Here is a 16,752-nt window from a genome sequence, read left to right on the forward strand (position 1 = left end):
CGTAGTGGACCCGGGGGGATATTTGGTCCACCAACCCGTTTGCCGTGGGTTGCGGCCCTGTGTCGGTGGAGGAGGGGATCCTGGTGGTTGAGGGCAATGGGAGCAGGACCAATGTTCCTATTGCTCAACACACCACTTTGGCCCTTACTTCACCTAGACGGGTGGTAGAACTGGCCCAGTTCTATCAATCGGCTGGTCACGCCAAGCCCTGAGCTACAACTATTTCATGCTCAAAATTTATGAAACTGGTAATTTGATTTTTCATGCTTGGCTCTTTGGAGATTGTAATTTGAAATTCATCATTTTATATCTGTTTTTGCCTAGAGTCGTATGCCCAGAAGGCGGTGGCTCATGGGCCAATCTGGTGGAAATATTAATCTTTTGATTTTTCTACTGGAGTATATCATCCGGGTATCCTTGGTGCTGCAAGCTGGAGGCCCGCTTGCTTTGGCGTTGTCCTTGTGATACTCCGTGGTGGGTGGGGAGCTCGGATGATGAACCATTTAAAACCAACTATGGCTTACGAAACCCCCATTAAAAAAGCAAAACGTCCACTGGACCCTGATGAAGATGATAATGAACACAGACCGACCCAATCAATTGACTACTGGCCACGCTTTATAGTGATCGAGACTCATGATAAGACACCACTAAAGTTGAACCCGTTTGCAGTATCGAAGGCTATTCAAGGCATTGCGGGTGATGTCAAAAATGTTAGACGCTTGCGTTCAGGAGCTCTTCTCATTGAATGTAGTAAACGACAGCAAGCTACAAACCTGATGACAACTGAAATGTTGGTAGGAATTCCTGTGTCAGTCTCAGCTCACAGGACGCTCAACACTAGCAAAGGCATAATTCGAGATCGTGATCAGTTGTTTGCGGACATGACGGAATTAGATATTGGGACAGAGATGAAAGATCAAGGTGTCATGCATGTCAAAAGGTTTACAACCCGGAAAAATAAAGAAACTGTTCCAACAAACACATACTTGTTTTCTTTTTCCTCGCCAACTGCTCCAAAATCTGTGAAAGCTGGATACTGTAACATCGCTGTTGATACCTATGTTCCTAACCCATTAAGGTGTTTTAAGTGGCAAAAATTTGGACATGGAGTGAATAGTTGTACATTGTCTGTCACGTGTGCTCACTGTGGTGAGCAGACACATACAACAGAAGATTGTACCAACAACTTTAAGAAATGCGTTAACTGCGCCGGAAGTCACTCGTCTTTCTCAAAAGACTGTCCAGTTTGGAAACGGAACATGGAAATCAACAAAATCAAATATACTCAAAACATTAGCTTTGCAGATGCAAAAAAACTTGTCCAAAGATCAGACTTAACAGAAACTTATGCTTCTGTTACCCGAACATCGCCTTCGCCAACCGTGAATGTAATCAAGTCTTCTGTTTGCTGTCAAACCAACTTAACATGGATTAATACTGACACTCCTCAGACTTTGCTACCTGAATCATCCACTCAAACTGCTGACGTACTTCCGGAGCCCATGGGTGTTCAGGATGTACCTTGTACACAGGAGAAATTATCTCAGACAAATGCAAAACGGACGTCTCAATCCAATGTGAAAGAAACTGAGAAAAACAAGCTTAAATCTAGATGTGAATCTTCACAAAAGGGTAAAAGTGGAAGAGCCTCAAAGGGGTCTAGTAACAAAATCCAACTTTTTAATAAGTTCGGATCCTTGGAAGATATGGATGTTTCCGAAAACATCCAAACAAGGGCACATAGCTTGTCGCCCTCCAAAAGAGTGCGGGGTAGATCCCCAATAAATCCCCCCAAAAGATAGTTTATTCCAATAATATTGTACAGTGGAACTGCAGAGGACTGAGGACTAATTTACATGAATTACAGCTAATAGTCCAAGATTTCACACCTTCAGCGTTATGTCTCCAAGAGACATATTTAAAACAAACAGATACATTTGACCTTCGTCATTTTAATACATATCATTGTTTTTCACCTCCGGGTGATAGAGCCTCTGGTGGATCATCCATTCTAGTCAGACAAAACGTTATTCAAAGCCCTGTATCACTTATTACTAACATGCAGGCTGTTGCAGTGAGAATTACTTTACATGTAGCATTTACGCTATGCTCTCTCTATATTTCGCCGTCTTCAACGTTTGCCAAAACTGATCTTCAAGCTCTATATGACCAGCTCCCGAAGCCCTGTATTATAATGGGAGATTTAAATGGGCACAACCCACTCTGGGGTAGTGTAACTACAAACACTAAAGGGAAATTGTTGGAGGACTTTTGTTCCAACAATGATTTATGTATTTATAATGATGGTTCCAACACATATTTACACCCTGGTACTGGGACTTATTCTGCTCTCGACTTGTCATTGACAAATTCCGAACTATTAAATGAATTCGAATGGTCAGTCCACAATGACCTGTGTGGAAGTGACCATTTTCCTACTATATTAAAAGCTGTAACTCCATCTGATGTTCCTCCATCATCAAGGCGGAATTTTAAAAAGGCTAATTGGGCTTTATATGAAACACTGTGTGCTGAAAAACTAAAACCAGAACGTTTTATTGACGTTCCTGATGCTATTAAATCTTTTTCTGATGAACTGAATTCCATAGCTGATGAGTGTATACCAAATTCCTCTGTAGTTCCACACATAAGAAAACCATGGTTCAACGATGAGTGCAAACAAGCTAGGAAGGCAAGGAAGAAAGCAGAACATTATTTCCGTCGCCATCCTATGGTGCATAATTTAAATAAATTTAAAATTTTAAATGCTAAAGCACGGCGTACTTTTAAACAAAACAAACGCCAATCTTGGCAAAATTATGTGTCCAAAATAAATTCTCGGACACCCATGTCCAAGGTATGGAACATGGTCCAGAAAATCAAAGGTAAAGGTACTAAATCTACTGTCCATCATCTTAAACATGGAGATCAATTGCTTACTGATAAATCAGATATTGCTAATAAACTAGGTGAAACCCTTGCTAAACACTCTTCCTCTTCTAATTATGTACCAAAATTCCAGCAATATCAAAAACAAGAAGAAAAGAAAACTATTAATTTCAATTCTGATAATGGGGAAGATTATAATGAAACGTTTTCTATTCATGAACTCCATACTGCTCTTGATCAAGCTCATGACACTGCTACTGGAGCTGATAACATACATTATCAACTCCTGAAGCACTTACCGGAATCCTGCCTAGAAACTCTTCTCAATATTTTTGATGATATTTGGACATCGGGTAACTTTCCTCCGTCATGGCGTGACGCCATAGTAGTACCAATACCTAAACCTGGACGTGATCATACGGATCCGTCCAATTATCGACCTATTTCACTAACTAGCTGTGTTTGCAAGACCATGGAACGCATGATAAATAATCGACTTGTTTGGTACTTGGAAACAAATAATCTTATCACAGATATACAGTGTGGTTTCCGTAAAAACAGAAGTACTGTCGATCACTTAGTGCGTTTAGAATCATTTGTTAAAAACGCACTAATTAATAAACAACATGCTGTGTCTATCTTTTTTGATCTTGAAAAAGCATATGACACAACCTGGAAACATGGTATTTTGAGGGATTTACATGACTTTGGTTTGCGAGGTCGTTTGCCTCAATTTATTGCCAACTTTTTAAATGACAGACAATTCCAGGTCCGTGTGGGTTCTACCCTGTCTGATCATTACAATCAGGATCAGGGTGTTCCACAAGGCAGTATTTTATCTGTCACTCTTTTTAGTATCAAGATCAACAGTTTATCAAAAGTTTTAAACGATTCAATTGATGGATCGCTTTTCGTGGATGATTTTAATATTTCTTGTCGAGGTAAAAACATGCATACTATTGAACGGCAACTGCAGTTGTGTTTAAACAAAATAAATAAATGGTGTCTTGAAAACGGCTTCAAATTTTCGAAGTCCAAAACTAATTGTATACATTTTTGCAGAACATATAAGCCACATAAGGACCCAGAACTATCTCTAGATGGCACTCCCATCAAAGTTGTAAAGGAGGCCAAGTTCTTGGGATTAATTTTTGACTCACATTTAACGTTTCTACCACATATCAAATCCCTCAAAACTAAATGCCTGAAGGCACTTGACTTGTTGAAAGTCGTTTCAAATTCTAAATGGGGAGGGGACCAAGCTACCCTCCTGCAACTTTATCGATCACTGATCCGGTCAAAACTTGATTATGGCTCCATTGTCTATGGTGGAGCCTGTAAAAGCAACCTGAAACTTTTAGATTCTGTTCACCATCAAGGTCTAAGACTTTGTCTTGGCTCCTTTCGAACTTCACCTGTTGACAGCCTGTACGTTGAGGCTGATGAGCCATCTCTTGAGCAGCGACGTATCAAATTAGCTTTACAGTATGTAACAAAATTATATTCCAGTGAGTCAAACCCTGCATATAACTGTGTTTTCAGTCCTCTGTGTGAGGACTTATACAATATGAAATCTTCGCTTGCACCGCCTCTTGGTTTAAGAATTAAACCATTTCTTGCTGCTGCCGGCATTGAGCTGGAAAATATAGCTCCTTCCCGTCTTCTCTCTTCTCCTTGGCAGTTGGTTAGGCCCCAAGTGGACCTAACACTGACCACATTTAAAAAATCAGAAACTAATGAATTACAGTATAAACAAGAATATCATGAATTGAAACATAAATATAGCAGTTATAAATCCTTATTTACAGATGGGTCCAAGGACGGTGGCGCGGTGGCTTGTGCCACTGTCATTGGATCCAGAACAATATCTTCTAGATTACCAGACAACAGTTCTATTTTTACCGCTGAGGCTAACGCCATATTAACAGCTCTTAAATATATTCAAAGACGCCATAAACATAAACAATATATAATCTATTCCGACTCTCTTTCTTGCCTTCAGGCTATTAAAAATATTTCTTGTAAACATCCACTTTTAATAGAAATAATTGAATTATATAATGATCTTGCTACTGGCCAATGCGACATCGTCTTCTGTTGGTTACCCAGCCACGTTGGCATTTCCGGTAACGCAATGGCCGATCTTGCTGCTAAGGCAGCACTTAACAAATCTGTGACACCACTTCTTATTCCTTATTCTGACTACAAAGCTAGCATTAGAGCTTACACTCGTGATCTGATGCAGAAGAAGTGGGACACCCAAGTAGGTATAAATAAACTACATGAAATAAAACCTTACATTGGTTATACATACTTGGGTTGTCAGTCCAGATTTGAAGAAGTCATTTTGCGACGATGTCGCACTGGCCATACAAGATACACTCATGCATACCTTTTAAAAGGTGAGGATCCTCCGTTTTGTATCCCTTGTGATGAGAGAGTCACGGTCAAGCATATTCTGCTTGACTGTGTTGAATTCTCCATCACAAGGGATAAATTTTTCAATGTCAAAACTATCAAGGACCTTTTTAGCACTGTTAGTTGTCATTTAATTATTGGTTTTTTAAAAGAAATTGATTTTTTGGTGGAATTTTGAAATTATGTTGTGTAAATAGATGCATTTTAATGATTGGTAGTTTGAATTAGTAACTTGAATCTTTGGTGGCTGTACCCTCAAAGGGGGTTGAAGTATTGTAAAATTATTGTCCTCCTGAGAGGGTACGTAAGTCCACAAACATTCACAGTAAATTTAAGTCTACCAGGATTTTAATCGTAGCATTCATGTTCTTTTAATTTCGGCTAACTTTTCATACAATCGCCAGCAGCTGAAGGGATGGTGTAAATCCAACTAGGGACCATGCAGGTAGCAAAGGTACTGTAAGTCCCCATGGTTCCTAGTGTGGTGATCTACCTTCTGTTGTTGGCGATCTATAGTCTGTTTTTATATTGTATTGTCTAAATAGTGGTATTAGTTTTAACTTTCCATGCTAGTTTTAATTGAAATTGTGATATTCTAGTTGTTTTACTGTCCTTCGTTGACGGGTTTTTATGATTTATATATGCTCTTTTTCATTGTTGAATGTTCTCGTCACGATATGGCTGAGATATTGCCGATGTGACGTTAAGTATTAACTCACTCACTCACTCACTTTTAGAACACTTCGAAACTAAGTTACTTCTGCAGTTAGTAAAGCCAAGAAGGGTTATATTGCAAAACTAGATATTGAAATAAATAACAACAGTAGCTGACCCTAATAAAAATCTTCCAAACGTGAACCTGAATAACAACAGTGCATATTTGACTGATTTACATCTTACTCAAAAAAGGATGTTCAAGAAGTGTTATCATCGTTAAACATTAATAAAGCGACAGGACCGGATGGGATAGGAAATCATATTTTACGTTTGGTATCGTCTTCTTTGTCTCTGCCATTAGCTCATCGTTTTAACCAGTCACTTCAAAAATCAGTCTTCCCAGATATATGAAAAGCATCATTTGCCATACCTATGCATAAGAAAGGTAACATTAACGACCGTTGTAATTATAGACCGGTTCCTTTGACGTCTTGCTTGTCGAAAGTCTTTGAAAAATGTGTATTTAAATATGTCTTTAATTTCATGAGTGAAAATAACTGCCTTTCAAACGTACAATCTGGATTTATTCCAGGAGATTCACCAGCGTATCAACTTACACATTTGTATAATTTTGTTGCTAAAGCTATAGATTATGGAAAAGAAGTTAGAGCTGTATTCTGCGCTATAACCAAGGCATTGGATAAAGTTTGGCACAAAAGAATTATTCATAAGCTTAAATCCTGCGAAAAAGGCGGAACATTATTGAAACGGTTTGAAAGGTATCTACAATATCGAAAGCAGAGAGTAGTTATTCAGGGTAAAAAGTCAGAATCCAAACCGATTGTAGCCGAAGTTCCCCATGGATCAGTTCTTGGGCCTCTTCTGGTCTTAGTATACATTAATGGTGGAATCGAAAGTAATATACGTCTCTTCCCAGATGACACGTCACTCTACGTGATAACTGACGATCCTTATACAAGCTCGTTTGCCCTAAACTCAGATCTAGACAGTGTATCACAATGGGCAGAAACCTGGCAAGTTAAATGTAATCTAAACAAAACTGAAACCATCCAATTCTCACGTAAAACTGAACACTCTGTAAAACCTCCCCTCACCATGAATGATACGGTCATAAAAGATGTTCAGACACATAAACACTTAGGTAGTACCTTTCAGGATAACTTAAGCTGGCATTCCCACATAAATGAAATGAGCAGCAAAATTAGCCCTCAACTCACTCACTCACTCACTGGGACAATTGCACAAATGAGCAATCCTTGTCGTTAGAACACCTCCACTTAGATGCCATACACACAATACGCGGCGCAGTCAGAGGCACATGCCATGATAAGGTGTATAATGACACAAATCAAACCTCCTTAGCGAAAAGAATACAAAGATGCAAATTAACATTGTTTTATAAAATTCTACCCAATACAATCAGACTGTGGAATAATCTACCTACTAATGCGATTAGTGCTTCTTCTGTTTGACAGTTTAAGAATCAAATCACATCCCGCGCTGATACTGATATTAAGTTTGATCTAGACTATGGTAGTCGATTCAGTCAAATAATTCACAGTCGCCTGGGATGCAGTCACTTAAACAGTGACAAATACAACCGTTTCATTTCTGATAATGCTTCTTGCTCCTGCTCACATGTTTCTGAGGATGCTTTCCATTATTCCTTCACGTGTCCTAAATATAACAGTATACGACATAAATCATATTTCTATACGAAAGGTTTCACACTACGAGACGTGCTGAATGGCAATAATTCAGTCTCATATCAGACAAATATGGATATTCTACACTCAGTTCATCAGTTCATCATTGCATCAAAACGATTTGATTCTTAAAACTTTTAGTAGGTAATAACTTCCATGTATTAACTGGCCACGAAACAAATATGATCAAATATTAGTAAAGCTACTACGTTTACTTCTTAATGTAACTTAAACCTTGTTATACAAATGCAACCCGTTCTTACTTTGATGACTGACTGGTTTATCGTACGAAACATTCTGACTCATCTAATACAACATTATGTCAATGTAGAGTAATATTATGTAAAATGTCTTCGTACAAGTGTGAACAAAGTATGTGTTCTGGAGATGCATTAATATAAGCCATACAGGCTTGTTTTGCCAGTCCTTTTCCAAGTGAATAAATTATGCTTAAACCACATTGAAGAATAGCACGAGGAAGGAAGAGTAAGCATTTAAAACATTTCTTGAATTCTGCATTGAGATGGTTTGACAACCTGCCAACCATCTGTAAAGTGTCGTTTTTGGACATCTAGATATTTCTGAAGCTTTCCGAAACCAAAGCAGACACCCTCTTGTCAGCATTCTTGTGATAACAGTAGTGAATGAACAAACATGATATTTGTGCCATAGATACATAGATGGTACCAGTATATGAGTTCAAAGTTTGGACGTTCTGTTTCAGTGGTTTGCCAACCTGTCAATCATCTGTAAAGTGTCCTTTTCAGACATCTTGTAGATATTTTATAAGTTCGATACAGGCTCCGTCTTGTTGGCATTCTTGTGATAGCTGTACGGGATGAATAGATGTGATATTTGTACCATTTACGCACCGACGGAATCGGTGTATGAGTGCTGGAAAACAGCTGTGACTTTACATTGAACTCATTCTATACCGTCGCAGGGCGTGACAAGTGATTAACCTTCCTCATAGAAGCAAATTGATTACAGCCCACTCAACGTATCATGCTAACGGTGTATAAATCCATTCTGTACACCTTCGGTCAACGCCGAGACGAGTTCTCTTTTAATCTGCGAACGAAATGTACTCTTACCACTCGTTCAACTATCCTATGTGAGGGTAACTCTGCATATAACTCTATTAAACAGCACAAGCATACAGTGTTTTTCATTTGTATAAAAGATGAACACAGGAATCTAAAAATCACTGCAATAAAGTTAATTCTTATCAATATTAAAAGCCTACTGTGCTGAAACTTTTCTCAATTATGATTTAAAGTGGCATTTACAATATGTGACTTTGTATGACACGCAGATCTCCTGAATAGCAAGTTTCCAATTGCGTTGAAACTCATTTAACCGCATTTTTTGTCTGTTTGAATGAACATGTAGCAGCTCCTTTCAGTGGTACAAGGATGTGAGTTTGCATAATAATTCGTGGTAGAATGGTAGATCAAATTATGAAAAAGGAAGTGTAAGATACTTGAATTTCAGTGAGATCTCTCCATACAAAGCACAACAATTTAACAATAGATTTTGCTTGGGCTGCTTAGAATATTGGCTTGCGTTCTGAATCAAAGTATTTGAAGGCGGAGGCCAACTTGTCCCCAAAAAAGTGTAGTCACAGCAAAAAAATGTGAAAAGGTGAAACTTCTAATTTTTGTGTGTATAAACTAAAGCGAAACTTTTTAGAATATAAAAATAATGCTAATATAAACCATATAATGTTATAAAAAACAAAGACAGAAAGTATGCAGTGCATGCTTAACAATGATGTAAGAATCTGAATTGGGAATGCCTCTAATGTGTTTGTACGTCCAAGTGAATGTGTGTAGGGGGTGGGGGGTGTGTGTGCTGTCTGTTATGTTACAGAGTTATAATCACATTACTCTATCCCACCGGGTACCCATTCTCTGCAGGGTGGCAATGTATAAATAAGAAAAGTAAGTTCTTAAGTCGCGAGCTTTGGTATTGGGTCAAATATATCATCTTACCAAGATACTGGAACTTTACCATTAGCAAAAGAAAATGAGAAATGTTTAAGCTATCATTATGTACATAATTCTTTTAAAAGGCTTCGGCAGGGATCGGATGTGACAGGGTGTCACTGTGTCTGTGGTTTACCTTTTACAGCGGATTGGGCATGCATAAGTCTCTAAGTCAATAAAAAATATTTTCAGTGATAACGATTGATCTCCCGTAAGTAATGAGAACAGGCTGCCACTTTAGGACAGTGTCATTTTCAGATGTACTGCGCGTTTATCTATTATACAGACAGTATTAAACATACTACAAAGCAAGGCTAACGACAAATACTGAATCAGTGTTGTAAACTCCCAAAATTTCAGCCTGACAGCTTTTGATAGTTATAAGACCGGCTGGATAGTTGCCAGTCCAGAATTAATAATAATATGGTTCTTAATACCAATCATATCTAGTGCTAGATGTTAATATAGTTGTCCGTTATTGGCTGCACATATCTTCCACTCTGGTTTGAAAAGTGGTAACAAAACTACCTCTACATGAAACCTCCCAGTAAACCCAAGCACAGCCAAGACCTGAACTAAATAGAATATTTCTAAAATTAGTTGACAGTTCTGCCTACCTACTGAATCAAGACTAGCTTCCATTTCATCGGTCTTATATTGAGGTCTATTAGATGGCATGAGAAGCAGATTAAGTCGTTTTATTGTATTTCACCAACCTGTATGAACAATGTGTAACCCACAAGCAACTGAAGCCATTACATTGGGAGTGTTAATGTGGGCCCCACGATAGTGTTTACATGTGAAAGTACCCGTTCTGCCACCTCTTTTATGCACCCAATCTCGAATCCTTAGAGAAGTAGGACTTTACGTTTCCAGTCAAATAAATTCAAAGGCGTCAAAGTGAAGACTGGTTGTTTTCTGGTGTTGTATTGACTGTGTACTGCAGGTCAAAACCCCTACTCACTCACTCACTCTTTTCAAAAGCACTGTCTGTACTCTCTAATGCCGCAGAGTAATTTCTCGCAAATAATTCTATCTCTATGCAGTTCTATAGGTGAGGGTACCAACCACTATCAGAATACCAAATACCATGTAATACTTTATAATATCATTGATTAGTACTGCATTTAAAATACCACTTAGAACAAGTGCTACAAACATTAGCGGACAGAGTGTGACTGAAAATGTCTTTGCGTATTTCTTTCAATTGTTAATTAAAATAATTATGAAAAACATTAATTTCAAATGTTGTTACTGATCCCAAATATGATATTATTTCAGTATAGTATATACCATAGGGCTGCTAGAGCCGAATAGACTGACCCAGGCAGCAGTATTTAGATGTCATGAAAGGAAACAAGCAACAGAGGAAACCATGAACACAGATTTCAGAAGCTGTAGCCCCTCATTAAACGTCTATTTCAATAATAGTATAATCTTTCACATCTACTGTTTGACTTAATAAGTGAAATAAATACTGAAGGCCAGCACTGTGCCATCTGAAGGAGAAATGAAACTTAACATTTCAGTAAGTCATGTATAGGTATATGGCTATATCGTGTTGACATTTCACTCTTGAAATCAGTATCCCAATTGGTCTTTTCAAACTGATATTCAAATTTGAAGGATATGTGTTCTGCGTCATTTATAGCACTGTTGGCACCGACGGAAGCAACTCTCACTCATTCACTTACCCACTGGTTTGTAGAACGAACTTTAGCTGAGCACCATCTAAACCAATCAATAAATCACCTCACCTCACCACTGGTTTGCTGGCCCTAGCGGTAACACATTCCTCACTCACTGGTTTGTTGCAGACTACCATCCATGACAGCAGAACACTCACTCACTCACTCACTCATCCGTACAGTTTTCTGCTGCAGAGCATCATTGACATATATGTCGGCAGAAATATCACTCACTCACTCAATCAATCAATCAATCAACGTGGAATTATGGTGAAAGTTTACCCCTGACAACTTCCCATAACGGCCCGTTTCAGTTCCTAGATTTTCGGAGCTCCATTAGCGCTGTAAGCTAATCGTAAGTTAATGTTAATATATGACACTTACGACTATCTATGCCTAAAGAGAGCTTGGAAAATCTGGGTCCAGGGCCGCAGCCTTTTTCAGAGCTACCCATATATCCCAAAAGAAATCTTCAAGCATGAATTGGAAACTTTTTAGATTGAAAACAGATTTTGAAAAAAAATGCATTGTGCGAAAAATACTTAGCTTCAGCGTGCATTTCATAGCAAAAGAAAACAAAAAACAATTCAAATGTTCATAAAGTGAGAAAAGACCCCCAAAATATCATGTATTTGACGTGTGATATCTATACTGGGCGTATGTTGGATGATATTGCAAAAGTATGGTCCGATATTAAGGTGGAAAAATTAATAAATTGTATATGACATGACAGGGGGAGGGGGTGTCATGTTTTTGTTCCCTGTAACTGAAATTAATATCAATCGCATAAAATCAACACTGACATGTACCATACTGCACCATTAAATGTACCACCCGGTATAGCTATAATATGCAATTTCTTTGTGTTCTGTCAGTAAGTTGGTTTGTTTTTTATAGGTAAGGTGTTGAATTTCCGATCTTACATGTCGTTCACACAAGCCGATCATACCTGTTTTCAGATCAGAAGTTCTGCTGATCAAGAAGAGTGTACCTCTTTACGAGTCTTGATTAAACTAAATCTATTTCGCTGTTACAGCTAACCTTTGTTGTATATATTTATAAATCAAGAAAGGTTGCTGCACCTAAGACGATACGTCACAAAGAGACAGTCGTAGTGGATTATATTGTTAGACTTGACTGCATCAGCCAGTTGAATGCCACGATTGATCCTTACAGCACTGTGTGAAGCCAGAATTGTTGTCCCCTCCCTTATATATTGCTGGAGGAGAAGAAATATTTAACAATCCGCGCTCATTCATCCCTTTACACATTCATTCTAATGCCACTATTCACGAAAGATGGTAAACCGCTCGCCCGTAGCACATAGATATATTTCAGTGACTAACTAACGGCCGGCTGAGTTGACTGATGCATGGTATCGTATCCCAATACTGCACAGATCGATGCTTATGGTGTTCATCATCACTGGATTGTCTGGTACAGCCTGCAGCATTATAGGTGAACTAGTGAGTAAGTGAACTTAGTTTTACGCCGCACTCAGCAATGTTCCACCTATATGGCGGCTGTCAGTAAATAACCTAGTGTGGACCAGACAATCCAGTGATCAATGGTATGAGCGTCGACCCTCTTCCTTCACGTGTCTATAGCTGAATTAATGCTGAGTGCTGCGTGAGAAAGCCAACAGAACAAACAAGTAATTATTTTTAATTGAATAAGACCGCCCATATGTTTTTCGTTTCTTAATAATAATAATAAGTCGTCTTTTATAGCGCACAGTGTGCAAACACCAAGTGATTGCTCGCGGCGCTTTTGATAAGACAGCTAGTCTAGACATCAGGGTAATATGTTTGGAAGAGAGAAGTTTTCAGCTTTCACTGGAAGTTAGACAGTGTTTCAGTGTTTTTAATAAAGACGGGCAGATCATTCCAGAGAAAGGCGGATGTGAACGAGAAGCGTCTGTGTCCAAAGGTTTTCAGTTTGGCTGTGGGAATTTTGAGCAGTGATCGAGTTGTTGGCTGATCTGAGACAGCGAGATGGAACGTACTCTTTCACTAGGTTGGACAGGTAGGATGGAGCCGAGCCATATATGCAGCGGTATGTGATGCACGGGATCTTATATTCGATCCTTGCTTTGATCTGCAGCCAGGGTAGTTTGACAAGGACTGGTGTGATGTGTGACCGCTTCCCGCTTCTGGTGATAATCCGTGCAGCAGCATTCTGAACGCGGTGTAATTTGGCGACAAGAACCTGACGTACATTACCCAGTAGACAGTTACAGTTATCCAGCTCTCATCTCTCATCGCAGCTGCATTGTCATGCTGACATGTTATAGGAAGTTAATTTTACATCTGACGACCTGGTGAGATTAATACTGTTATTGAATACAGAGCTCCGTAAATTCTTTGAGTGGCATTTTGAAGTGGGTGTTTTGAACAACCAGGACGGGAACAACGACCTCTATGGATTGACAATTTTGTTATTAATAATAAAAAAGTTACATTTGTTTGTTCACAGAATTCTCATTGATCACTTAAGTGAGTGAGCGAGTTTAGTTTTACGCCGCACTCAGCAATATTCCAGCTATATGGCGGCGGTCTGTAAATAATCGAGTCTGGACCAGACAATCCAGTGACCAACTACATGAGCATCGATCTGAGTAATTGGGAATCGATGACATGTGTCAGCGAGCCTGGCCACTCGACCCCGTTTGTCGCCTCTCACGACAAGCATTGTCGCCTCATTGATCACTTAAAATTCACGGAGTCATATAATCACCACTTAAAATTAATGACTACATGACTATATTTTTCCTCAAAATTCAAAATGACAGTATAGAAAGAATCTTTTTTATTCCGTTATGTATATAACACTGCACCAAAGCCTTACAAAACCAAGTACGACCTCTGTCGTCATGGCAACGCAGCCGAGGGAGTCGGTGTGATACATTTGTACAACAATATTGCAATGTCGTGGTTGTGCATATGGTCAGGACGTCAAGTCAGGAAATTGTAACAATTTCCCGAAACAAAAACATGCAAATAGTCTTGATTTCACATGCGCTTATTTGGTATTATAAAAACATTATATAGACGTATCTAACTTTACTTAACTCTGAAGTATACAGTACTATGTACTCGTACTTATATGTACTCTATTTATATCTGAATCCTTGCAACATTTCAGTCATTTTGCTGTGTCCATTATAGCAAAGTTTATGTAATTCTCATATAATTCGGTGTAGATTTATTTCATATGCTGCTTGTGATTAATTAGTAAAATTATTTCGCTCGCAGGGGGCACAAACAAGACGCGACCCGTGAAGGTCCGGGGTAGAACAGGCCTTCAACAACTCATGAAAGGCGACTATGCTTGTCATAAGAGGCGACTAACGGGATCGGGTGGCCAGGCTCGCTGACTTGTCATCGGTTCCCATTTGCGCAGATCAATTAACATGCTGTTGATCAATGGATTGTCTGGTCCGGACTCCGTCATATAGCTGCGTGCGGTGTAAAACTAAGCTCACTCATTATAACAAGACGCAATATATCCTACCATAGCACATGGTCAGGAGTGTTTTGAGCCATCGTCTCCATGGAGATGACCTAGAAAGCGCCCTTCGAGGACTACAGCAGGACTACACAAACCAGACGGGATCTTGGACATGGACAGCTTATCGACATGTTGAGGCCACACGGTATGAAATTTTAATTTTATTTTATATTCTTGTGTGATGCTAAATGACTGTGTATGATCACAGACCATTTGTAATTTAATCGATTCTCATGATGACAGTCACTGAATTATCTGGTCCAGACTTGATTATTTACTAACTACCATCACATGTAGCTGGAATATGGTGGGTTTTGTTGATAATCTTCTAAAAGATGTTCACGGGTTTATCAAATGTTTGGTCACAGTTAAATAATTTGATTTTGACTTAAGGCCTACTCAAAATATTTTATCAAAGCTGAGAACATTTTCTAAACTTTGTCAAGTTTGAAACACAGACGCGTTCCCATGGTATGGAAGAATGTGGATTCGGTTGTCAGAGCTACGGGGAGAGTATACACCGATATTCAAAACTGACAAGACCCGTGACTGTCCCGGGGTATAATAGGCCTTCAGCAACCCATGCTCGCCATAAAAAAGGCGACTGTGCTTGTCGTAAGAAGCGACTGGCGGGATCGGATGGTCAGGCTCGCTGACATGGTTGACACATGTCATCGGTTCCCAATTGCGTAGATCGATGCTCATGTTGTCGGTCACTGGATTGTCTGGTCCGTCCAGACTCGATTATTTACAGACAGTCGCCATATAGCTGGAATATTGCTGAGTGCGACGTAAAACTAAACTCACTCACTCAAAACTACTGGCTGAAGATAGATGACATGAGCGTCGGCTCTCCTATGCTGCATATCCTTGCGTCTTGTGTCAGTTTCAACCACCGGAATTTCGTGCAACACAGTCCCTCCCACTCACAGGGGACCAGAAGCCTATGATGAAACGGCCGTAGCCAGATTATAAAACTTGGACAGACTGTAGATACACGCCTTTGGATCTGAAGAAGAAATGGTATCGAAACTTTGACAACTGAGGCGTGAATTCCAATCGCCCGAACCGTAACAAATATATCCTAGAAAGCCTATGCAATTGTATAAAATTAGTGCCTGTCTGAAAACGAGTTTCTTGAATATTGTTTTATTAAGTGATCCTAACTATTATTTATTCAGTAAATTATGTTTGTCTTTGCTAGAGGGTACATCACTGTTCCCATTTTTGTGGGGCAGTGAGTTTATCGTTTAATACTGCTTGTAGCAATAATCCAACAATATCACTCTGGTACTCTGGGGACACCAGGATGGACTTCGCACTTTGTACCTGCTTGTCGTGAGAGGCGATAACGAGCTCGGGTGGTCAGGCTCGCTGACTTGGTTGACACATGTCATCAGTTTCCAATTGCGTAGATCGATGTTCCTGTTGTTGGTCACTGGATTGTCTGGTCCAGACTCGATTCTTGACAGACCGTCGCCATATGGCTGGAATATTGCTGACTGTGGCGCAAAACTAAACTCACTCACTCTTTGCTGGAAACTCAAATGTACAGATGTCTTCAGGGCGAGTGTATAAAGAATGTAAAAAGGTACGTTTGGATATGAGTTTAACCAGGTATATGATAATATGTTGATATGATATGACATGAATGAATATTTGACTAAATGATGGAAAACAGAGAAAATATATCACCAACATATTTTAACAACTGGTAATCCGTGATGGTTCCAGTTTGGAATTTAGGTGCCTGCCTGGGGATAAGTGGCGGTTTAAAGCAGCAAATGAATGGGTCGGGTGATGGATGTACATCATTCTATCCTATATGGGCGGATCGAGGAATTTTAAAATGGTTGGTTAGAGTGTGTAGGG

This window comes from Haliotis asinina, chromosome 4 (assembly GCF_037392515.1).
Source record: "Haliotis asinina isolate JCU_RB_2024 chromosome 4, JCU_Hal_asi_v2, whole genome shotgun sequence".
NCBI lineage: Eukaryota > Metazoa > Mollusca > Gastropoda > Lepetellida > Haliotidae > Haliotis > Haliotis asinina.